Raw genomic sequence first — 8,913 nt, 5'->3', positions numbered from 1 at the left:
AGAATTAACACCAATTTTACATGATTTGATAAGAAATAGAAGTAGAAGGAACAGTTCCTAATTAAATTTATGAAGCCAGTATTACCTTGATACCAAAACCGGACAGGGATACGATAGAAAGAAGAAAACTACAGACCAATATTTTTTATGAAATTGGCTGTAAAAATCCTCTGCCAAATATTAGCAAATTAAATCCAGAAATATATAAAAAGAATAATATACCATGACCAAGTGGCATTTATTCTAGTTATGCAAAGTTGGTTAAATATTTTAAAATCAAACAATGTTATCCACCATATCCAATAGATTAAAGGGAAAAGTCATGTGATCCTATCCAATAATGCAGAGAAAGCACTTGACAAAATCCAATCCCATTCATGATTTTAAAAAAAGAAGAAAAAAGAACTCCAAGCAAACTAGGAATAGAAAAGGAACATACTGAAACTCATAAAGATGATCTACAAACAACCTATACCGAGATTATATTTAACCGTGAAAGACTGAATGCTTTCTCTGTAAGATCAGAAACAAGGCACAGATATCTGCTCTCACCACTTTTATTAAATGTATTACTGGAGGTTCTAGTAAGAAAATAAAGGAAAAATAAATAAATACATACATTTAAAAGTTAAATTTTTAAAAAGTTCATTTAAAGGATAAAAGGACTATTCCTACTATGTTGAATAGGAAGGAATATATCCTACTGAATGTTGAAGAGTAATATATCCTATTATATTGCCTAAGGAAAAGTAAAACTGTCTGTGTCTGAAGAGGACATGATAATCTAAATGGAGAAAATACCAAGGAATCCACAAAAAGCTTGAGAAATAATATTAGTTTGTAAATGTTTTAGAGTACAAGATCAACACAATTTTATCACATTATATATTAATAACAAATGTGTAGAAGCTTAAATTAAAATATGTGATGCCATTTACAACTGACCTAAATAAATACTTAAATACAAGCCCAATAGGACATTTATAGGACCTCTATACTGAAAATTACAAAATGCTGATGAAGAAAAATTTTAAAGTCCCAAACAAATAGGGAGACATACCTTGTTCATGGATTAGGAAACACAACATAATAAAGATGTCAATTCTCCCCAAGTTAAGAGGCTTAACACAATTACTCTTAAAATGCCCTCAAGGTTTTTGCGGATATAGACAAGCTTTTTCTAAGATTTGTATGGTAAGAAGAGGCTGAAGAATAGCTAAAACAATTTGTAAAGGAAGATTAAAATGGGAGGAATTAATCCACCCAATTTCAAGACTTTGCAGTAATTTTGGAGGGTAGATACATAGATCAATGGAATGGAATAGAGAACCCAGAAATAGACTGACATAAATACATTTAACCTGTTTTTGACAGCAGTGCAAATGCTATCAAGGAAGAATAGACATTTCAAAAAATGGTACTGAAACAGTTGGACATCCCTTGACAAAAACAAACAAAAAATGAACCTTAACCTAAACCTCCACACCTTACACAAAAATTAAATCAAAGTGGATCATAATCTTAAATGTAAAAGCAGGACATTTTTAGGAAAAAAAATAGAAAATCTTTGGCATCTAGAACTAGGTGAATAATTCTTAGACTTGACACCGAAAGTATGATCAATAAAAGCAAAAACTGATAAATTGTATCTCATCAAAATGAGTTAAAAATGCTTCATAGAAGATCCTTTTAAGTGGATGAAAACTCAGATTACACAGTGGGAAAACATATTTGAAAATCCCATATGAGACAGATGACTTGTATCTATAATATACAAAGAACTCTCCAAACAACTTAAAAAAATCCAACTAGAAAATAGGCAGAGGACAGGAACAGACATTTCATGGAAGAGAATATACACATGGCAAAGAAGCACATGAAAAGATGCTCAACATCATTAGCATTAGGGAAATGCAAATTAAGACCATAATGAGATATCAGAGAATAACTAAAATTATAGTGACAACATCAAATGCTGGCGAGTACGTAGAAAAGTTATATCACGTCACTGGTGGGAAAATAAAATGGTTTAGCCACTCTGAGAAACAGCTTGACAGTCTCTTTTAATCCTAAAAGTAGATTCACCCTACAACGCAGTACTTGTACTCTTGAGCATTTATCCAAAAGAAACAAAAACTTAATTAAGTTCCCACAGAAACTTACACATAAATGTTCATAGCAGTTTTATTTATCATAGCCAATAACTGGCAACTACCCAAATGTCTTTCAATGGATGAATGTTGAAACAAATTGTGATAAAATCTTATGATAGAATACTACGGAGCAACGAAAAGGAACAAATTATTAATATATGCAAAAATTAAAATGAACTTCAAGGGAATGATGCTGAAGAAAAAATTTTTAAAAGCCAATCTCCGAAGATTAAGTAATTCATGATTATGTTTACGTATTATTCTTAAAATAACAAAACTGTGGAGATAGAGAACAGATTAGAAGTTGCCAAGGGTTAGAGATGGGGGTAGAAGGTACAGTGGGGAAACTTTGTGAGGTTTTTGTGGTCCCAGTACAAATAATACAGCACTCTTGGTTTTAATCCCTAAAGATTTTTAAAAACAATTCCTAATAAGAGTTGTCCAGATATTTAGCAATGGCAGCAGATTACAGGTATAGCTCCCCAACATGACAACTTCAAAAGAGATTGTACTAATTCAATGCATATGTTAATTTTAAAAAGGCCAGTCACAGTACTTAAATGGTATATATCTTAACGATATTATTCTAAGTATCTAGCTGTACCAGATGGACTAGCAGGATTTTCTGTACATTCAATCTTATTTAAGACAGTAAATCTTATAATAAGAGAGTTAAAAAAAGAAAAAGAAAAACAAACAAACCTCAACTACAGTTGGATATTCTCATAGGAAGATGAGGTGAAAATATGTAGCAGTGGTTCAAAAGCTTAAGCAGTGGCACCTAAATTTGGCTGCATATTAGAATCATCTGAAGCACTTTTTAAAAACCCTCACACTGACTGTTGGTCATCCTAGACCAATAAAATAACTTTAAATCTCCTCAGACGATGCCAGTGTCTAGCCAGAACTGAGAACCAGCAGACTAAGCAGAAGGGGATGTTTCTACAAAGATTTCTTAACAATAAGTCCTTTCACCCAATCAGATTTACCTTCCCACAAAGGGGTAAAGAAGGCTAGATGCTGACCATACTTGCTTAGCTTTAATTAGCACTTGTGACTCGCCCAAATCCTAGATCATGTTTCCCCTAAATTTCATGTTATTCCCTAAGTTTTTCAAATCCAGGGCTAAGGGGTTTGCCAGGATGAGGTTTTAAGTGTTCACACAGGGGAAGTCCCTGGCAAACCAGGACAGCGGTCACTACATTGAATTGTAAAGCATCCTAAATAACCCTGCCACTGCTCCCAGATACTAGTCTGTGCCAACCAGTGGAGAAAAGGCATTCTCCATTACTACCACGGCAAATGCTGCTGTACTTGCCTTGGCTACTCCCTATCTTTTCCAGGCATCACTCCCCTTCACCTGCTGGTGGACACTTTGGCCAGCTGACAATGCAGATATTTTCAAACTTTAAGGTGAATAAAAATCATATGGAGGGCCTGTTATAACAGAGATCACTGAGCCCCACTAGAGTTGCTGATTCCATAGGGCTGGGATAGGGCCCTAAAACTTGAATATCTGACACATTATCAGGGGACGCTGGTAAAGCTGGTCAAGTTGTTACCGAATGCAGGTTCATGTGTCTGAAGCACAGTGAGGCCAAACAAACCTAAAGGTTGGAGTCTGGAGAAGAGAAAGGTTTATTGCAGGATCGAGCAAGGAGAGGGGTGGTCCGTGTTCCAAAACCCCTGAAATCTCCAAAGGATTTCAGCAAAGCATTTTTAAAGGCCAGGTGAGGGAGGGACATCCCAGGGCATGTGATCAGCTGGTGCACAATCCTCTGATTGGCTGATGTTGAGGCCACAAGGCAGGTAACATTATCCATCCTTAGGTGCCAGGAGGTCTGAGGGCTACGTGCTCATGATCATCAAGGAGTTCATTTCTTCCATTGGGTGGTGGTTTTTAGCATCTGAAAACTCAAGAAATATGCCTGAGATACTATTATCTGAGTACTTCAGAGAGAAACTACAATAGAGGATATGGGGGATGGGTCTGTCCTAGGAAGGCCCCATAGGGTACTGCTTGGTTACAAGGTGACCATACTTTGAGAACCACTGCTCTAGTGGCTTGGAATGTTAAGAAAGTAATGGAAGAATCCCTTCCCAGATCTAGATTCTAGTATCACCAGCTATTTTGGTGGGAGGAAGGGTAAGTTTTGTCCTTGCTTGGACTTCTTGTTCATTTATATCAAAGCCTATTTGAGGCAGTGCGTTCGGCAGTCCTGCAGATCTGTCTTTTGCTTCAACAGTGTTTGGAATGAACAGACCCAGGGACGCTCCTTGCTCCAGCCCCCGACCACCTTCCAACCTTTCTTCCTTTCGCAACCTTTGGAATCAGACACTCAGCTATCCTCAGCCTCCAGGACAGGCCAACACCAGTTTTTGAGCTTAGCTCCTTATCACTGATCAACCACGAGTTCACAGGTTCGTCAGAATTATTCCACCGAGGTGGAGGCCGCCGTCCACCGCCTGTTCAACATGCATCTGTGGACACTTACCTCTCTCTGAGCATCTATTTCGACAGCAACAATGGGACTCTGGACAGTATGGGCCACATTTTTCGCCAACTGGCTGAGGAGAAGTGTGAGGGCGCCCAGCGCCTCTTGAAAATGCAAAACCAGTGCTGCGGCCGCGCCCTCTTCCAGGATGCGCAGAAGCCTTCTCAGGATGAGTGGGGTAAAACCCAGGATGCTGTGGAAGCCGCCATTCTTAGGGAGAAGAATCTGAACCAGGCACTAACGGATCTGCGCGCCCTGGGTCCTGCCCGTGCAGACTCCCAGTTCTGTGATTTCCTGGAGAGCCGCTTCCTGGAGGAGCAGGTAAAACTCATCCAGAAGATGGGAGACCACCTGACCAACCTCCGCAGGCTGGCTGGTCTGCAGGCTGTGCTGGGCGAGTATCTCTTTGAAAGGCTCACCCTCGAGCCAAACAGGAGTCTCTGAAGTCCAGCCGCGTCTGAGGAGACCCTCTGGCGTCAGAGCTTCTGCCTGAAGCCCCGCTCTGCAGCCACTAGGCAGCTTTGTAACCGCCCTGGAGCCCTCTCCCAAGCCTTGGACCAAATGGAAACAATAATGTTTTTTGCAGAAGGAAAAAAAAAAGCCTATTTGAAATACAAACAGAATAAAGTGAAAAAAAGAAATATATACATATATTCACGTTCTTTTAACATATGAATTGCCCCACTTTATCTGTGTGAAATAAGTTTGTTCCCATTATTGGGCTGGTTCTCAAGCTTTGCTGCTCGTTTGAATTACCTAAAGAGCTTTGAAGAAAAACATTGGTGTCTGGGTCCCAGCCCCAGAGATTTTGATTCAGTAGGTCTAGGGAGGAGCCTGGGCACGGGAAGGTCTCAGAGTTCCCCAGGTGATTCTAATGTGCAGCAACTTTGTGAACCACCTCTTGGCTTCAATGCAGCTAGTCATCAGATATTAAATCTAAGACACATGGACTACTAGTGCGTGAGCTCTGTCGCTAGGTGTATTCCATTTTCTTTCTCCTGGAAGATTCGTGCCAGGGAAAATGATTGATAGTTGTGTTACTTCTCTGAAATGGATGGAAATTTCCAATTAGCGTGAACAGGGGAGGGTGAATGGGTGAATGCAATAAGGTGTATCATTTACGTATTGCCCTATGTGTATGGCTAGAAGCTTTTGCAACTGAGGTCTGCCCTACTTTTCATGCTAATGGTAATGCTTGTCCTCCTAATGCAGCCATAAACTTTATAAGCCCATAGGTAGACAGCATCACAAAATATTTACCCCTCCCCACTGGCCCACTCTCAAGCTTCACTCCCCTTCCCCAATACACAAATGTACATCAATGCGCTTGAGACCAATATCAACATACTGACCTTCAATTCTTCTACTCTGCAGCTTCCCTCTTATCAGGAGATGTCAGCATTTAGTGCAAGGACAAATGCTTGCCTCTTGAGGAGTAATGTAGACAAAGCCTCCAAGAGACAAATAGCCCTCAGGGAGGGGGAAAAAGTCTTTCAAAAAGGTTGATGCCCAGAGGAGGCATTTTCAGTCATCTCAGCTTAGAGGTCAAATATCCAAAATTAAAAAGGTTAAAAAAAAGAAGAAGAAAGCAAGGAAGAAAAGAAGGAAACAATTTTCTTATCTCATAGTAATAAGGCAGTTTTCCTTAAAAAAAAAAGACTTAAATTCTCTTTCCTAATCAAAATGTGCTTTTCCATCTTTAGACTATTCCTCTTATATCCTGTATTATTCATGATGTTTAATTCTTGAAATAGCACATGGCTGAAAACAGAAGCTAACCTCTTGTTCACTATGAATTGAATCTTCTTTTCCTAGGACCCGTCTACAATGTACAATTTGGGGTTGGCCAACATAATTATTTTCTCTGAAATACGTTACAGCATTTTGCCTTTTCAATATATAGTTATACAATACATTGATAACACAACATATTTAATATAGTCAATATAGTAAATACAGCTATAACACACATGATATGATGCCACTTTGGTGATTTTCTTCATCCATGTAATTCTGAAATTTGACAGTATAGTTTTCATATTCTAATGAGCTGAGTATTACCTTTGCAAGGATAGAAAAATAAAATAAATTCATAATATTCTTGTGTGGTTTGCCCCTGGGGTGGATTACCATAATGGGGGGATATTTGAGCCTTTCCCCAAGTCATTAAAAATCCTCCAGCGAGCAGCCCCTTGTCCTCTCCAGGGAGTGGGGGGAAAGGATCTTTAATCATAATAATCCTGGGGGGAGAAATCTCGGAAATAAGACATCTGCTTCTGTGCCTTGTTGTTTTGCAGAATAGCAATGATTGCCTTAGCAGCTTCTATTGCCATATGTATACAATAAGTAAATGAACAGAAAATTGAATGAACGCATAAAAGAAGGATAAACCCACCCAGCTTAACAAACCCACTCTCTCACCTGCTGTGCCCCGAAACATGAAAGAAAGAATCATGGGATCATAAGGATTAATAAAATAACAGTCTCTGTTAACAATATTGACAGGAGGTATAAGGATAATTTGTCTGATGTGGGACCAACAGCTTAACTAACTGCTTAATTCTTTTTTTTAAGGGCAATTCATTCATTTATTGTTTAAAGATTGTAAGACATCTGAATTTTTGTAGCACAATTTAAATGTTTTACTTTTTTGATAAAGCAGAGTATAATAGCAAAAACAATTAGTTTCCAGTAATATCTATATCTCTATTCAGAATTAAGTCCTCCACAGACATGTAACCTGGAAACAAAAGCCTGTTACAATAAGCAAAGCTTCAACGGAGTGGCTACTTTTTGGGCCAGGGAAAGGTTCATCCCTATAGGAGGATGATGTGCTATGTAAAATGGCTGCAAGGTCACAGCCTTGAGGGCGTTGGAAGTCTACTATCCTATTCCACATTACGTAGTTCAGGGAACTTCAAATGTCTGTTCATCTGCAACCAAGCTGGCAACCTTTAACTGATATTTCAAGCAGGTAAGAAATAAATGAAAAGAAATCCCTACATTGATGTTCCTTGATTTACACTGTTAAATGGTTCATTAACATGTAATTCTGGCTAAGAATTACATTTGAGACTCCTTGCTCAGATTTTGGTTAACAGTACAAATCTTTCAGAAATTCATGTTTTTATTAATCAATAATTTGTCAGCTAGGATACGTTCAGGCATCAGCTGCAACATCAAAATAGGTGCACTGCCTCAGCGCTTTGGAAAGACATAATCTAAAACACTAATAGCAGACAAAATATCTGTTACTAGACAGCATATGTGCAGTACAGCAAGACAAAAACATATTCATATGTGCCACGGACCAGCCTCAGAAAGAGGATTTCACCGCCCAGGGTCAGAAGGGACGGGGTAAGGAACTGAAGTAGCACCGACGAATGGGGTCAGAAGGACCAAGACAACTGACGGTTGCAAGGCAAGTTTTATTATGCTACAGTTGCAGATTATATAGACTAGAAAAGGGAAGGTTGCCAGACGGTGGTTTACATTATCTAATGACTGTCTCGGCTCAAGGTTAACTTCCCTGGGAGAAAACCCATAAACCCAGAATCATCCAAAATAACCTGCACGTGCAGGGTGGAGACAGATTGGCTTGTCTCATTTTACATACTTTCTGATTTCTGGACCCTGGTGATTTATCTCCCGTGGAATGGAACAAGGAGGGGAACAAGTAGGGACAGTCCCTTCGAGCAGCAGCGGCATGCCTGGCATGTCTGTAGCCTGCTCTCAAGGCTGATTGCTTCCCACAGGTCCCCCTTCTTTATTTTTTAATTTTTGCTGCAAAATAATTCCATGAAGCTTAGTGCCGAGAGTAGTATACTGAAGCATGAGGATACGAAACAGACATGAGAAGATTATTATCAATAATAGGCAAATTATGGCCAGGGTAATAACTCCTGACAACCCTCTAGTAATCCACGACTAAGGGTTTAACCACTTTAAATGATCCAGTAAAGTTTGAATTACATCTTCTGGTGAAATATCATCAAGATGTGCATGTTGTATATCCTGAATTTCAGCATTTAATTTCTTAAGATCAAGACTAATATTATTATCTGACCAAACACTCAGCAGATGCATTTTTACTTTTTCCCATTCCCAAATACAGTCATTGTACTTGTAAGGAATAACACAAATCCACGTATACTTTGCATGACAAGCTAAACGCATCCTCAATTTTAATGCTGCCATCTGATCTCCAATCCTCAAAATTGCGTTTTTAAATTCATCTAACTTGTTATTAATCTGTAAATCTATGT

General features: G+C 38.8%; 1 pseudogene across 1 annotated transcript; it reads left to right on the top strand.

Moving 5' to 3' along the window:
- The first annotated feature begins 453 nt into the window (after nucleotides 1-453).
- Nucleotides 454-5,092, top strand: LOC308611458 (ferritin light chain-like; annotated as a pseudogene). Its single transcript has 2 exons — nucleotides 454-492; nucleotides 4,575-5,092. The product of its transcript is annotated as a ferritin light chain-like (transcript).
- The last annotated feature ends 3,821 nt before the right edge of the window (nucleotides 5,093-8,913 follow it).

Source organism: Mesoplodon bidens (assembly GCF_964165515.1).
Source record: "Mesoplodon bidens genome assembly, contig: HAP1_SCAFFOLD_436, whole genome shotgun sequence".
Classification (NCBI taxonomy): Eukaryota; Metazoa; Chordata; class Mammalia; order Artiodactyla; family Ziphiidae; genus Mesoplodon; species Mesoplodon bidens.
The sequence above is the reverse complement of the archived record's forward strand: the minus strand, read 5'-3'. Positions and strand labels throughout refer to the sequence as shown.